The 16,635-nt window shown below is 39.1% G+C and overlaps 1 long non-coding RNA gene across 1 annotated transcript; it reads left to right on the plus strand.

The window, feature by feature from the left end:
* Nucleotides 1-5,893: 5,893 nt before the first annotated feature.
* On the plus strand, nucleotides 5,894-16,321 carry LOC100428149 (uncharacterized). The gene is made up of 3 exons (XR_001447921.3): nucleotides 5,894-6,133; nucleotides 11,503-11,595; nucleotides 13,926-16,321. It is a non-coding gene; the product is annotated as an uncharacterized LOC100428149 (long non-coding RNA).
* The last annotated feature ends 314 nt before the right edge of the window (nucleotides 16,322-16,635 follow it).

Below are 16,635 nucleotides of genomic sequence, written 5' to 3' on the forward strand. Positions count from 1 at the left end.
AAAATAGTGCAATACGAATTAAAGATCTACATACACTTAAGCCCAGTAAGTTAAATGACTTATAAAAATGGAGACAGGGATAGGTTTAGTATTGGATCCTAACTCCCCTGTTTCTCGCTCCAGTATACTGCACACTAAACATCTGCCCAAACAAGCTCCAACTCAAATATGGTACTTTCCAAAACCTTTCAGCTTCCTTCAGGAATCCCCAAGTCTCATGCAGTCTGTGAACGCCGATGTTTGCTGTTATCTGGTTTGGTGTATTTGACATATTAAGAATGTCGTCTTTCAGTACCCACAAGGCCAATTTCTACAGTTACTTAGACCACCCCCCACCCCAGAAAAGTGGAAATCTCGGCTTAATTTATAAAATGCTCTGTCAACTCAAAGCAAAATAGAGAGCAGGTTCTACGTCTCCTGTCTTGACTAAAGATGAAGATGTCTTGACTAAAGGCTGGCTATTTACTCATCAGACTCTTGCTCCCTTTTCTGGATGAGGTGTGATCAAGACAAAGTCCGAGGAATTTCTCCTGCAGTACCATAGTCTCAGCTGGAAAGGAAGGCGCCCTTTTATATCTATTCTACTGTCATCCCACACTTTGGGATATCCTCATAATCTCCTTCCATTATTTCAAATCGCCAAAATAAAAATACTCCTTTTTATATTCAGGACATTTACAGCCCCAAGAAATGGAGTCAAGTAACTTGCAGGAATTGCAGGGGATATTGGTGATTGGCAGAAACAGGATCCCAAAGGTAGGATTGGTGAGGAGAGGGGATACGAGAACAATGACATGATGTCTCTAGGAGTGAGATGGAAGCAGAGTGGGATTATGTTTACCACGTGTGAAGACATGAAGGGAGTAGAGAGAATGATAGCTTAATTCACCAAATCACAGTACCCGAGAACTTGATAGCACTGGTATGGGTTATAAGAAGTAGTTTTAGGGAAGCTAGAAGTAATGCTTTAAACAACAGAGAATAATTTTTAAAAGTTAAGTAAACATAACATTCGTTACCAAATGAAGTTAGAAAGAGTCGATGATAACTTTTAATGCTGACATGAGAAATGAAAATATGCTGTCTTTGAAATCCTTTAGTCAGAGGTACATATCTGAATGGACCCCGTGTCTAACCTAAGGGTACTTCCTTGAAATGGAAATTTAAATCTTACTTAGGGTGACTTGAAGTTTAGGTAATAAATTAACTAGAAGAATATCTGGTAGCTGTATGAGTCACATCTGCCATGTTTCTTCCATATTCCAGCCTGCACCCAGTTCATCTGTTCTGTTGTTCTCTAAAAACAGTAACAACAACAAAAAAGCAGATGGTGGAGGGGAGTGAGTATTCCCCAGCTTCCCTTCATCTAGGTATTCTCTCCATACTTTTGGTAGCTACTCTAACAAATAATCATCACATAATCTTGATAGGACTCTAAAGACAGGCTCTGTAGAAGCTGGCCAAAGGATGTAGTTTTTAGGATAAGAAAGCCTGGATTTGACTTCAAGCTCTGTTGCCTTTTCTTTTTTTTTTTTTTTCTTTTGAGATGGAGTCTTGCTCTGTCGCCAAGGCTGGAGTGCAGTGGCACAATCTCTACTCCTTGCAACCTCCACCTCCCAGGTTCAAGTGATCCTCCTGCTTCAGCCTGCCGAGTAGCTGGGACTATAGGCATGTGCCACCATGCCCAGCTAATTTTTTTTTGTTTTAGTAGAGATGGGGTTTCACCATGTTGGCCAGGCTGGTCTCAAACTCCTGGCCTCAAGTGATCTGCCTGCCTTGGTCTCCCAAAGTGCTGGGATTACAGACGTGAGCCACTGTGCCTGGCCTCTGCTGCTTATTCTGCGTGTGGCATTTGATATGTTGTTTAAGCTCCTGAGCCTCGGTGACACAGGTAGGGATTATAAGGGTTTGCAACATAGTAGGTGTGCTCACTAAATGTTAGAGGACTCTAACTCAGAGGACTGTTAGATGAATTGAATAAGGCAATACCTGCAGAGCTCCTAGCTTAATGGCCTACATACATGTAATGCCGTGGAGTACACACACACACAATCGTACTTCAAAAACATGGGTTCAACTCCACTGGTCTAGTGTTACTTCCACTTTTCCCCAGTATCAAGGGAATAGATTGCTGAAAACCAGAGCAGAGGAGAGAATGCAAAATGTGGGAGGGATTGAATCAGCAAGGCCTTGTCCAGTGGGAACTGTGGAACTGGCTGAAGCTCAGCATAGTTCTGATACGGCCACCCAATAGCTGCGTCCCTGTTGAGCGAGCCATTTGCCTTTTTTTTTTTTTTTTTTTTTTTTTGCCATTTGCCTTTTTAAACAGAAGAGCTGGAATAGACCGTATAATTTTGTGCTTCTAAATTATTTTATCCTTGAAATGAATAAACCCGATAGAGAAATTATATAATTCAGCGTTTGAAGGAACGCTTTGTTCTTAATGCAATTTTGCAAGTGTTTCTAGGGCCGATTGGTGTTTGGATGTCCACCCCTCAGCCAACAAACCACTAGCAAGATGCCTTTTAAAAGCTGCACTCAAATAACTACCTGCCAAAAGGCCATGTCTGCTGTTGTTTCCCAGTTGTAGTCAAATAACTTCATTCATTCGAGTTGGATGCTGATATACTTTGAAGTCCTTAGGAGAAGAAAGTCAATCTTTTCAGCCAGGATTTGGTCAGTGAGAGAAAACTGTCCCCCTCGTGGAAGGGATCAGCAACTCGGCGACTCCTCTCCTTTGTCTCCTTGCCTAGTCGTAGCAAACCATGGAAATGAAATTCACAAAAGGATTTAGAGAGGACACAAAGGAAAAATGTCCAGATTAACATGAGAGAGAGAACAGCACAGGGAATGCCTTTCCTGATCAAGCTAAGAAGTGAACAGGCTGTGCAATAAGAGACTGTTTCCACATCTGATTTCTCCCTGATGGAAAAAAATGCAGTGAAATGTTGGCTGGGCTGACTGTGGAAATCTATTTCAGCCCCGCCTGCTGGCGTTTGTTTAAGCGGTCCTGTCACCAGAGTTCGTCTGAATCTCAGGGGCCTTGCTCTGACTCCAATTCTTCTAATCTATCAGTCTCTGTGTTTTCTGTTTTCTCATAATCCCATGTTAATTTTTTTCATGCCATTTATGGAATTTTGAAAGACATTTTTATTTTGTTGAGAGGATAAAGGGAGGTTTCATTGGGGTTCTTTGTCTTTTGGTCAGCCATAAACCAGTGGGAAAAAGAATAGAATCAAAAGGAAGAGACAATAAGCTGAAGGGAACAAGATGTAATTTTTGGTCTTATTCTGTTTTGGTATGGCAATAGGAGGGCAGGGGAATGGATATGGGCTGGGCTGAGGGATTAGGAAGGATGAGAATCTGATACGAACGCTTGTTTGTCTTGCTCCTCTACCAGACGGCACATTCTTTGAGCTTAGCCTCTGGCTCTTAGTCAGCTTTTATGAAGACACACAACAACTTCTCATTGCTTACAGAATTAAGCTGACATCCTTCTCAAATTCACAAGCATCCTAAATTCTCTGGTGCCATAATGAGAGAGTGGAAAAGAACGTGTGAATGCCACTCCATTTGTCACTGAATGGTCTCTGCTGTTTCTCAAATCCTCATTTTCTTCATCTAATCAAATGTGGACAATAATGGAAAGTAGCTTACAGAGTTGTAATGAGGATTAAACGAGATAATTCATGTGAGAGCCTGGCTAGCCCAGTGGTGGCATGTAGTAAACATTCCATGAAAGTAGCTATGATTATTATTATTGCAGTGTCTAACTAATTACATGACCCTGAATAAGTCATTTTTTCCACTGTAACATGTGAGCGATAATTCTTTTGTAAATTGTTGTAAAGATTTAATGAGGAAGTCTTTGTAAAATACCCAGCAGGTGTCTGTGATGTAGTAGGTGCTCATTAATTGTTACTTCCCAGTTGTCTTTCCCATTCATTTCTTTCACGATTTCCCTTCATGTAACCCATCCTCTAGCCAAACTGAGCAACTTGTTCCTGCCACACCCTTCAGTGTTTGCTATCACACGTTTGCTCATTTTCTGGTATCCTCTTTTTCTGCCTCCCTGTCTCTGTCTATAGGAACGTTGGGTATCTTTTAAGGCTTAGCTCAAATGCCACCTGCTACATGATGTCTTACATAAGCTTCTCAACCAGGTGTTATTTCTCCTTCCTTCAAAAAATCCCTTAGCACATTTTTTTTTTTAATTTTATTTGACGGAGTTTTGCTCTGTTGCCCAGGCTGGAGTGCAATGGCGCGATCTCGGCTCACTGCAATCGCTACCTCCCCGGTTCAAGCGATTCTCCTGCCTCAGCCTCCTGAGTAGCTGGGATTACAGACATGCGCCACCACGCCCGACTAATTTTGTGTTTTTAGTAGAGATGGGGTTTCACCATGTTGGTCAGGCTGGTCCTGACCTCACATGATCTGCCCGCCTCGGCCTCTCAAAGTACTGGGATTACAGGCATGAGCCACCATGCCCGGCCTCCCTTAGCACTTTTATTTCTTTACTGGCACATACTTTGTTTTTTGAATTACAGGCATTTCTGTGCCCCATCTTGTGCACACACTCCTCCCAGCTATTCATGGTACAATCACCTGTCTCCTCTTCTTCCTCACCCCATACTCATTTACCCAAAAGATTCTGACTCATTATCTAGGAAACTGTCATCTCTAGAAAGACTTGAATTCTCTTGCCGAATTGCATTTTCAGTTAGATGCCTCAGTTTTCTCATACTAGTCATGATACTTTTTCTTTGATCTTACTGGATTTCAATGCAGAATGTTAAGCTCCATGAGGGATGTCAGGGATTGTATCTTTTTCATCTTTGTATTCTTTATTTCTTACACATCATCTGGCACACAGTAAGTGCTTATTTATGTTTCTTGAACTGAGCTGATCCTACAAACCCAGTGCGGTGTTTAAACACCACAAAAGCTCAATGAAGTTACCCTTAACAACCCACTACAGCAGTCTAAGAACTTTAACTGAAACATCTCTGCCTTTTGTGAAGATAGGAAATTGCTGTAATTTGAAATGCTAAATCATTACATTGTATGTCAAATAAAAGAAAAATGCTATTTCACTATTATTTTTTACCCTTGACTTTTGCAGCAATCAAACTGCTAAATTAAATGATTATCGTTTTTATGAAATAGCAATATTCCTGAGAAGCTTCCAGATAATGTCATAAAATTAAATTATGACAAAATACCTGTAAAAATTCACTCTTTTTAAAGAAAAATCTTAGTGAAACGACTTGAATAGCAATAATTCCTCTGGAAGGGTAAAATAAGAAACACAGTCCCTTACTGTGTGTGGATATAAAGTGTCCCCTTACATGTTTTTCTTTGCATCTGTATTTTCGCATATTGATTAGCAGGAGTAGACGTATGCATGCCATATAAAATTGTGTAAAGAAGCCGACCCCGAGGAGAGCGCTATGAATATTAGAAGTTCGATGAAAAGAAAACAAGAATATCTGAAAGACTGCCAAGGGATAGAATTACTTGATTTAATAACTTTTTCATGACAGTAATAGGAATAGCTAATATTTATTAAGTAGTGTTTTATTTCTTTGTTTTCTCCACTTTTTGTTCTGATCCATCAAAACAAGCCTCTTATCTATGCCAGACTGCTTAAAACAAAGCGCAATTTTTAGTTGGAAAAAGAAAAGTATGTATGTATTCTTTATAAGTAATCAACAAAAAGTTAATTTGGGAAAAAGAGTATAGCTATCCCAAGACTGCTCTCTGCAAATTTTGCATGTTTGCAGAACATTTACCAAATAGCTGAAAGGAAGAGGATTTTGTATCACTTTTCCTTTTCCGAGAAGTTGTGCTGTATTTGTTGGAATACATTTCAGTACTTTCTTCTGATCCTCAGATGACGATGCCATATGATGGTTCTCACAGGGTCAGCGCGGGAAGTAGAAGATTTCTGGGGATATGTGTTTCCAAGCCAGTGGTTCTCGGGAAGGAGTATGAACTCCGATACAAATACTGGCTCATCTCTATACCACGGACTCTTGAGAACAGCAGCGCTTCAACACTTAGCGTTTTGTTGCCAGAAATAAATCAAATGGACAATGGTGCAAAAATCAAAATGTTCCTGGAACAACTGGAGGTCAGTTTTGACCTTAGCTAATCTGGCAATTTTGTTTGGATTTCTCAGTGCCTACATTTGATCTCTAAATTATGCTTTGTGGCTGGACTTACCCTTTCTAGGGCCAGACACAGTTTATCTGGCTGGGATTTTTCCTGTGTAGGTTTAAAGATAAGTAAAATATCTGACTCACTGCTCATCTTGCCAGCGTGTCTTTCTGTTGCACAAAAAGATAGCAACAGCATAAGCTGCCATGAATAGGTCTGGCAAGGCTGACTGGTAGGAATGGTTTCCATATGGTGTAAGATTAGAATTAATTGCTCAAACACATGGCAGTTAAACAACACTAAGGTGTTTCAAGTGTCCTGAAAGAAAAGACCAAGAAAGAAAAAGAAATTAAAACACTTCAGTGATTCTCTAAATAAATTTATATAGGCCATAGCATATTATTTTAAACTATCTAGGGCCTAAAAGATATTTTAAGGCAAAAAATTATTACTAACAGCATGCACGGATATTTAAAAAATAAAATACATGCATAAAAGAAGGCAATTTCTATTACTTATATAGGCATCTTTGAAGAGGACCAGGAATAAAACGTATGCAAACAACTGAGCAAATCTATAATAAAAATTCACACATGCACATGACTATAAAATATAGTTTAAAGTATTACCTTGATATAAATAATATAATTTATTTTTATAAAGTTCTTATGGGAAAATGGAGGCTTAGAGGTGTCAACTGATTTTGTCCAGAGGGACACTAGAGGCTTTCATGCCTTGGACTTTACTTGACTTAGACTAGTTCTCTGTGTGCATATTTTTATGTGTTTGTGTATATATTGTTTATATTAGATTATAGATATCTAAAGAGTGAAGATTATGTTCAACTCATAATTGTATTCCAATATAACACATGCTACATTGCCTGGCAAATAGTAAGCACTTAATAATTACTTGCTAAACTGAATTTATAAAAACAAGTTAACGTATCCATGATGGGAATTTCTGAGCATAATCATAATATTTCATTCATTTGCTCTATTCTACAAACACAAACTGTCTATTGTATGCCAAATACTGTTAGAGTTGATATCTTTCCTCAAGAAAATTATACTTGATAGAGGGATAAAAAGTCTTATAAACAAATAATTATAAGTACATGGGAAAATCTTTCATCAATGATGTAAAAAGTATTTTACTGCAGAAAGTAGTCCTAATATAGTGGCAATTCTAATTCATGTGAATGGGCCAAACTCACCATTTAGGTGGGGAGGTCTAATATGAGGTCTCTAAGAGAAACATTTAAGATACAAGATACAGGAAGGTTTGAAATACATTTTTTTAATAATACTATTCTTGGCCTATTTTGATAGAAAAATTATGCTAGCCTTATAATATCGGTTGTGAAGACTTTCTTCTTTTTTCTATTCTCTGGTACAGTTAATATAAAAGAGAAATCTTTAAATTTAAAAAATATATTAAATATTGTTTCTTTTATGACTTACAAATTATTTAGTAGTGTTTATAACTTGCTAAATGCATGGATTTTAAACTATTTTGATATTGATTCCTAGAATTATTGCATATTAGTTAGAGAATGTGATGATTATTAAATTTATTCTTTGATAGTTTTCAAGGCTTTTTATGGCCTAATACATGGTGAATTTTTATAAAGTTTTCGTATTTGCATAAAAGTTTATTCTTTAATTATTGGATGCAAAAGTATATAAATGCTTATTTCAGCAAGCTTATTAATTAATTGTGTTACTCAAAACTTCCTTGGTTTCTTAAATTATTTTTGTGTGCTTGATTAGCTCATTAATGATTAAAATCTGTAGTCCTAATTATAGATTTTTCAAATCTTCAATTTTTCCAATGTTGCTTTATATATTTTGAGGATATGCTTTTAGGTACTACATATAAGTTGAGAATTTTTATGGACTCCCAGTTAATTTTTCCTTCAGTTGTCATTCAATGTGTCTCGTCTATAACAGTGCTTTCTCTCTTAAAGTTTATAGTAACTTATATTAATTAAATTTCACTTTAACAATTTTCTTTAGCTAAGTATTTGGTTGCTGTTATTTTCTAACGCTTTTGTTTATATTTTTATAAATCCTTATATCTTATTTAACTGTCTTGTTAATGCTTATCAATAGAATTTTAAAATCAAGGTAATTTACATTTATTGTCATTATAATATTTTGGTTTATTTCTAAGATATTATTTTGTGCTTTTATTTGCTAAGCCTTTAATGCGTATTTTTTAAAAAGTAATTTCATATCTCTATTGGTTTATGTAAGACCTCTTTATTTAATTGTATCCCTTTATTAATTTGTAAATTTTACATATAATATCTACATTTTTATTTCTTTTTTTAATTATACTTTAAGTTCTAGGGTACATGTGCACAACGTGTAGGTTTGTTACATATGTATACGTGTGCCATGTTGGTGTGCTGCACCCATTAACTCATTATTTACATTAGGTATATCTCCTAATGCTATCCCTTCCCCCCCTACAATAGGACCCGGTGTGTGATGATCCCCTTCCTGTGTCCAAGTGATCTCATTGTTCAATTCCCACCTATGAGTGAGAAGATGTGGTATTTGGTTTTCTGTTCTTGTGATAGTTTGGTGAGAATGATGGTTTCCAGCTGCATCCATGTCCCTACAAAGGACACGAACTCATCCTTTTTTATGGCTGCATAGTATTCCATGGTATATATGTGCCACGTTTTCTTAATCCAATCTGTCACTGATGGACATTTGGGTTGATTCCAAGTCTATGCTATTTTGAATAGTGCCGCAATAAACATACGTGTGCATGTGTCTTTATAGCAGCATGACTTACAATCCTTTGGGTATATCCCCAGTAATGGGATGGCTGGATCAAGTGGTATTTCTAGTTCTAGATCCTTGAGGAATCGCTAAATTTTTATTTCTTTGTTTGTTTTGGAGACAAAGTTTTGCTCAGCTGTCTAGGCTGGAGTACAATGATATGATCATAGCTCACTGCAGCTTTGCACTCCTGGCCTCAAGGGATCCTCCCCTCAGCCTCCTGAGTATCTGGGATCACAGGTGAATGTCAACACACCCAGCTTATCAATTTTTTAAGAGAGTTTCTTTGAATTATTAACATCTATATTTTCTTAACACAATAAAAAATTAATCAATACTTCTATATACCCCTTGAGCAATACAAGAAAGTTTAAATGTTTTAATGACAATTAAAGCACTGCTGTAATTACTCACTATTATCCTTAATACTTTATACAGTCATCATGTGCTTTGATTTACATGCATGCTTACAATCTCTTTGCATTCAATTTTTTCTATCATTGTACAATTTTCTGAAGTAAAGCTTCTATCAACAGGGGTTTGTGAGTGGTAAGCAATCACGATAATTGTCTAAAAATAGACTTATTTTGTCTGTCCTCTGAAATGATAGTTTAGTTAGAAATACAATTTTAGTTTGAAACTTGGTTTCCCTCATACTTTGAAGTTTCTTTTTCACAATTTTCTGGTTTCTTCTAATGCTGTTTCAAAAAGCTGAAGTCAGCTTGATAGAGGAGACAAACACTAAAGTAGTAAAATAAGTAAATAATTTTATATGAGGTAGTGGCAGATGCTAAAACAGAAGCATCAGAGGAATTACTTTGAGGGTCTGCACCGATTCCACATAATCTTTAGTTCACTTATTATTAGGATATTTGTCTGGATTAGCTTACCCTACCCACCCCTAATAGATGTTCATCCATGTGCTGTACTGTGTTAATGAACAAGATGGGTAGATCGACTACCCTGGTGGGACACACAGTTTTGTGGAATGAGATCATCATAAAAATGTGCAATTATGAAATTTGATAAAGTTAATGAAGGAAAAGTATAGAGAGTTAGGAAAGTACATGACAGAGGATCCAGGCTTAGTCTAGGGAGTTAGAAAAAAAACTCTTAAAAAGCATGTTTGATTTGCAATTTGAAGTATAAACGAGAGTTGAATGGATAAAGGGGGAAGTAAGACAAGAAAGAGAGAGTCTTACAGGCTGAAGGAACAGTAATTATGTAAGCTGTAAGGTGGAACAAGGCTCAAAGTATTAAAAGACACATGATGAGGCAGGAGATTTAGGCAGGTCCATATAAAAATGCAAAAGAACTGATTTTTTAAACAGATCTTTAAGTGATTGGAAATGATTCAGAACTTTAAGAAGGACAAGAGAGACATAAACAGATTGCGTTTTTTATAAATGAATCTGGAAGCACTGCGGAGAATAGATTAGAGAGTGGTAAGAGTTAATGTAGGGAGATCAGCTAGGGGTCGGGAATTGCAGCAGCTCAGGTAAGAAGTGATCATGACTTAAACCAAGATGAAGTGTAAGAGGAAGAAAGAAGAGGGATATGGAAATTTTCTAGAAGGTGGTGGTGAACCAGCGAATGCAGGGGTAAAGGTCTGGTGTCAAGCATGGGTACTTTGTTCTGGATTGCACAATTGATGCTAATCTAGAGCAGTTCACAGTTTGCAGGGAGACAGATAAGCCAGTATAGAGTTGAGATGTTTCTGTGATATCTAGATAGAAAGAAAAAGTAAGCAGTAGGAGTTCCGTGTTTAATCTTAGTTGAAAATACAAATTTGAGAGTCATCATCCCATGCAAATAAAACACTTCGATTTATTTTTTCAAAATTAATGGCAATACCCTTTTCCCTAAATGGGTCCCACCTATCTTCCACCATAGAACCAACCGTTTGGTATTCAGGGATAGATGAAAGAAATGAGGCTTTAGGAGGAAATGACCATTATTTCCCTTTGCTTATTCTTTTTTGACTTTTTCACGAGTAACGGTAATAAGACCAAACAATGCATTGCACAATATCAGTAAAATTGAGTGATATATATAGAGTTTAAACCACATAAGTCCATTCGGTTGATTTGCACAGAGTAGGCGATCAATACATATTTGTTGTTTGACCAAGACACACTAAAAGTATTGCTAAATCACTTCCTTAATGTTGGCTTATAATTGGGTTTGTTGTCAGAAACATGACTGTAGCCATAAATACTTTTGTACTCCTCTTTAAGCAGACAACAGAAAATCCTTCTCACCCTGGAGGCTGACTTTGGCTACACAGGCAGTTCAGCGACCTGACATAACCTCCGATCCACAGCTTCAGGCTGTCACTGTGCCTTTGGTGGGCCATGGGTCTTCTCAGCTAATATAATTTGGCAAACACGAAGCATTTTATGAGAGAGGCAATGTGGAAAGAACTCTGTAATTTTGCAAAAAATGTTGCCAATGTTTTTAACCACTCAACTTCCCAAATACTCTGCTTCGGGCAAATTAATTGACAAATATCTTGTATTTTCCATGTCTTTTTCCATTCTCTCTTTAGGGACCAAGGATTCAACACGAACTCTAGTCCTAATAGTCTCAAGGGATCAGGCTGAGTCCTCTGGAGGGAGCAGAAACAGATACAATGTAAGAGGTAAGTTAAAATTGTTATCAAGGAAGGGGACCAAGGAATAGAACCAGGGAAACTATATTATATGTTGGATCTTAGAGTGTGAGACTGTAGATGGGAAACGGGGCAGGAAGTGGAGAGCTGAGATCAGCAATAGGCCTCTAGACCTAGTGCAAGGTTATAAGAAAATGGAAAAAAGTCCGAAAGGTAGCTCCAAATAAACAAGAGTGTCAGGAGTTTCTTCCAGTGGGGCTGGGTAGCTGTGGGGGATGCGATTAAAAGCTCAGGATCATTTCAGACACCCGGGTCCTTTGTGTTACACCACTCCATTCTTTTGGAATGCCTTTTCCTGCCTTTGCCTGCCAGTATCAATTCTGTTTTCTGTGGACATGTGACCACTGATACAGCATTTAATTAGCCTGAGAAATATTTGGGTAAAAATCTATTTTCTAACAAAATGCCAAGTCATTATAGCATGTTTGTTTTAGGAGGCAAATTTTGCAACCTTTTATACGCCTTAAGCATTTTGCCCCCTCCCCACAGAAAGTTTAAAGAATCTTTCTCTTCTTTTGCTTTTGAAAAATTTCTAATGGATTTTCAGGAAACAGTTACCTGAGGTGTTTTAGTCCTATTTTTAAATGCAATGCATCACAGGTTTATTGCCTGTGAATCTGGTTGAAGTTAGGAACCGTGTTTTATTTGCATTGCTTTATATACTTGGTTAGGCTAATAAAATGAGAATATCTATTATTTATTAAATGCCTAATTACCTATACTATTTCTAGTATTCACAGAAATCTTTCCAGGTATGGGTGTTACCTCCATTTTAGGCTTGGAAAGGCTAACCTGCTCAGGGGTAGAACCAATACATGCTGGGGTGATGATCGGAACTCAGATCTGAGCTCTCTTCATGACTCCACACTGCCTTAAATATTTGTTGATTTGATTAGTCTAAATTGTTGGTTACATAGTTTATGTCCTTTACCTCCTAGGGCTTCTGTGATCATCCCCAGAGCCACACTAGCTAGGAGCCCGTAAGAGGAGAGGGAAGAGATACAGAGAGAGAGGGAGATATTGAAACCACATTTTGTGCCTTGTTACTTCACAAGGGAAAAAAGCTTTAGTTTCTCTCTTTACTTTTGTTTTTATCTGTCTTCTCTTTTGCCTTTTTAATTATTGGTCCTGTTCCTTATTCATTTCTTATTTATTATTGTATTCTTATTCATTATTAAAACATTCATTTATAAAAAACTTTTATTTTCTCATATTGTTTACTTATATGACTAAATGCCTTGTTTTAACCTAAGCTTACAATTCCCAAAGGTTCTTTAGTTAACTAGCTAAATTCCAAAACGTTAATTGGCCCATAGGGGGCTAAGTTGTATGGTCTTCCTAGGGAAACACACGTACACACACACACACACGTACACACACACACACACACACACACACACTTTCTTAGGGGAGAAAACCAATAGGTTATGACAAATTCATTCATGAAGGTAAGTAAACTAAGTTTTGAAACTGAAAAGATAAACTCTGTGGAGTCTCTTGAATTGCTCAGTTCTGGTCCTGAGGCTCAGGTCCCCACTTGCTGTCCCCCAGCTCTGTGCTCAAAGACCTTCTTCATGCCCCAGACAGCTCTGTGCTTTCTGGCTGGTCACTGTCATGTGTTCACACATTTTCAGATTAGCATGAGCAGGGTAGCAGAAAGAAGCTATGGGGAACTAGTGTTTGGATGTACCCCAGAGATATTTAAACTATATATTGAGTTCCCAATATGTGTTATATGCTTTTTAAAAATAGACAAATATAGAAATTACTGGTAGTAATAAGATGTGATTAATTCTGTATTAGTCAGGTGTATCACCATGTGTTAGAGGAGCCCAGGAGCATGGGGAGTTTCCATGAGACCTATTTGATGACTGATGAGAGGCTGCCAGCAAGGGAAGGTGGGGAGTGTATTCTAGGTAGAATGAACAGCTAGTGACTTAGCACAGACCAGAAACAGAAAAAAACACAGAAAGCTTAAGACGTATGTGACTTCAGAGTGCTTTGGGATATTCCTCAAGTGTAATAACGGAGGCTTGCTCTGTGCCAAGTCACCTTCCACCTGCTTAACTTGTGCTGTTTATTTAAATCTTCACAATAAGCCTATAAGGTTAGTTCTGTTACTATTCGCACTTTACATTGCAGAAACTGGAGCACAGAGAAATGAGACTTGTGAAGGTTCACACGGTTGGTAAATACTCAGGTTCTCTATCCTAGAGCCTTTGCACCTAACTGCCACATTATGCTCTTCCAAGTGTTTGCTGAAGAACAATAAATATTTATTGATGTATTTCTTCTTGCAGGCCACTTGTGTCCTTCACTAATCAGAAGCTTTTGTATTTTAATGGCACTTCACAAAATCCCCTGAGGAGAAAAGAAAGAGGCAGGCCCACCAAAAAAAGGAAAACCCCAAAGGCGAACAGACAAGGGCTGAAAACAAACTCAACCCTGAATTGAGTTATACCCTATTGGTGATATGGAAGTGCTGGGTAGAGGAGGGCGTGGTCCCTTCCTAGGGCTCCACGCCCACAGACCTAGGTGAGGACAGGCATTTCCTGCCCAACTGTTGCATTTCCCAAGATCACCCTGGCCTGCCACGCCCCCATCCTGTGCCTATAAAAAAATGCCCAGGACCCTAGCAGGCAGACCAGAGGCAGCTGGTCGTCGAGAGGAATGCACTGACTGGCACTGGCACACCTGCAGGTCACCAACTGGCAGAAGCAGAATGATACAAATTTGGCTCCGAGGGTTGGAGGAGAGTCCAGGCCACTGATCAGCCTGATTCCAGGGGAAAACCATCTCCCTTCTGGCTCCCCCATCTTCTGAGAGCTACTCCCATTCAGTAAAACCTTGCACTCGTTCTCCAAGCCTAAGTGTGATCTGATTCTTGTGGTACACCAAGGCAAGAACCCAGGATGCAGAAAGCCCTCTGTCTGCGAGAAGGTAGAGGGTCTAATTGAGCTAACGCAAGCTGACTACGGATGGCTAAACTAAAAGAGTACCCTGTAACACACACCCACCGGGGCTTCAGGAGCTGTAAACATTCACTCCTAGACACTGCCATGGGGCCGGACCCCCACAGCCTGCCCGTCTTCACGCTCCCCTAGTGGTTTGAGCAGCGGGACAATGAAGAAGCGAGCCACACCTCCATCACACACCCTGCGAGGCGGACAAGGGAACTTTTCCTGTTTGGAAGGGACAGGAAGTGTTGCAGGCCGCCATGTTTAATTAGAAAGGCAGGGAGTGCCAAAACACAAGGAGATTCAGACTGAAAATGTGTCTTATTTGCTGGGATGATTGTGCCAAGTTTTATTATAGGAAGCCAAAAGATCCTATCAGGGTAGTTATCAGGTCATTAATTTTGTGTCACATACAACCTGTATTGTTGCCTTTGAGAACTTCCTGTGTTCTCGGCTTCAAATATTTCAGAAAGGGGTCAGGTGTAGTACAGAGATCTGGGGCAATCATTGCATGTTGGAGTCCCGGATTCCAAGGGCTTTTGGGAACAGATTTGTGAGAAAAAGTGAAAAGGAAGCAAGCAGGAGGATGTTTATTTTTAATAAAGAGACCCTGCCCTAACTTCCTGAACTAAAACCAGTCTAGACTTGTTTTTTTCCATTTTACACAATGTCCGTAACAACAGAATAAATTTATTAAAACCAAACAAACTGGGGGTTGAGTTTTGGCACAGAAAGTCAGACAGAAATAGAATCAGCTGCTCTTGAGTTGGGGCGAGTGACGGATTTACAAACCAGCAGTAGATTAAGGCTGCATTGGCCTTAACTGAACTGAAGTTATTTTCATTATGAGGAGACAATAGAGAGGCAAAATGTCTGGCCTGGTGCCTGGGACGTGAACTAGTTAGTCCATCAGTTCTGAACTCCTTTTCCTTCAGTTTTCAGAACTCAGGAGATTAGAGATAGGAAGGACCCTTATGGCATTTTCTCCATCACTTTGTGTGGAGAAAACTGAGTCTCAGAGAAGTTAGATGTTTTCACCTTCTGTTCACAGCCATAGATTAAAGCAATGTATCACTAAATTACCTAACAGCCCCGACAAATGGGGACATTTAGATTTGGCTCCTGTGTGTTGGGAACATAAATGTGGCAACAATTCAATTTGCACACAGTTGAGCATAGATTCACAATCATCTTTTTTTTTTTTTTTTTGAGACGTCATCTCTGTCACCCAGGCTGGAGTGCAATGGCACGATCTTGGCTTACTGCAACCTCTGCCTCCTGGGTTCAAGTGATTCTCCTGCCTCAGCCTCCCAAATAGCTGGGACTACAGGTGCCTGCCACCACACCTGGCTAATTTTTGTACTTTTAGTCGAGACAGGGTTTCACCACATTGGCCAGGCCGGTCTCGAACTCCTGACCTTGTGATCCCCCTGCCTCGGCCTCCTAAAGTGCTGGGATTACAGGCCATGAGCCATGGTGCCCAGCCCACAGTCAACTCTTTAGTAATTGGTAGACTCTGTATTTGGAGATGATCCAGCTTCTCCCCTCTCCTCAGCCATTTTAGGGTGCCTTCAGTAGTGCTTCAGCATTTAGATGCAGGTAGGTGTTTTTTTGTTTGTTTGTTTGTTTTGAGATGGAGTCTCGCTCTGTCATCCAGGCTGGAGTGCAGTGGTGCCATCTCGGCTCACTGCAAGCTCCGCCTCCTGGGTTCACGCCATTCTCTTGCCTCAGCCTCCTGAGTAGCTGGGACTACAGGTGCCCGCCACCAAGCCCGGCCTTTTTTTTTTTTTTTTTTTTTTTGGTATTTTTAGTAGAAACAGGGTTTCACTGTGTTAGCCAGGATGCTCTCGATCTCCTGACCTCGTGATCCGCCCACCTCGGCCTCCCAAAGTGCTAGGATTACAGGCGTGAGCCACCGCGCCCAGCTGGTAGGTGTGTATTTAATCAGCGTTTAAGGAATGTCTGAGTCCAAGCCAAAGTCAACGTGTATTTTTACATTTCAGAATGCTTTCCATTCCTCATCTCGCTTAATCCCTACAGTATACTTTTAAGG

Source organism: Macaca mulatta, chromosome 11, assembly GCF_049350105.2.
Source record: "Macaca mulatta isolate MMU2019108-1 chromosome 11, T2T-MMU8v2.0, whole genome shotgun sequence".
NCBI classification, from domain to species: Eukaryota; Metazoa; Chordata; class Mammalia; order Primates; family Cercopithecidae; genus Macaca; species Macaca mulatta.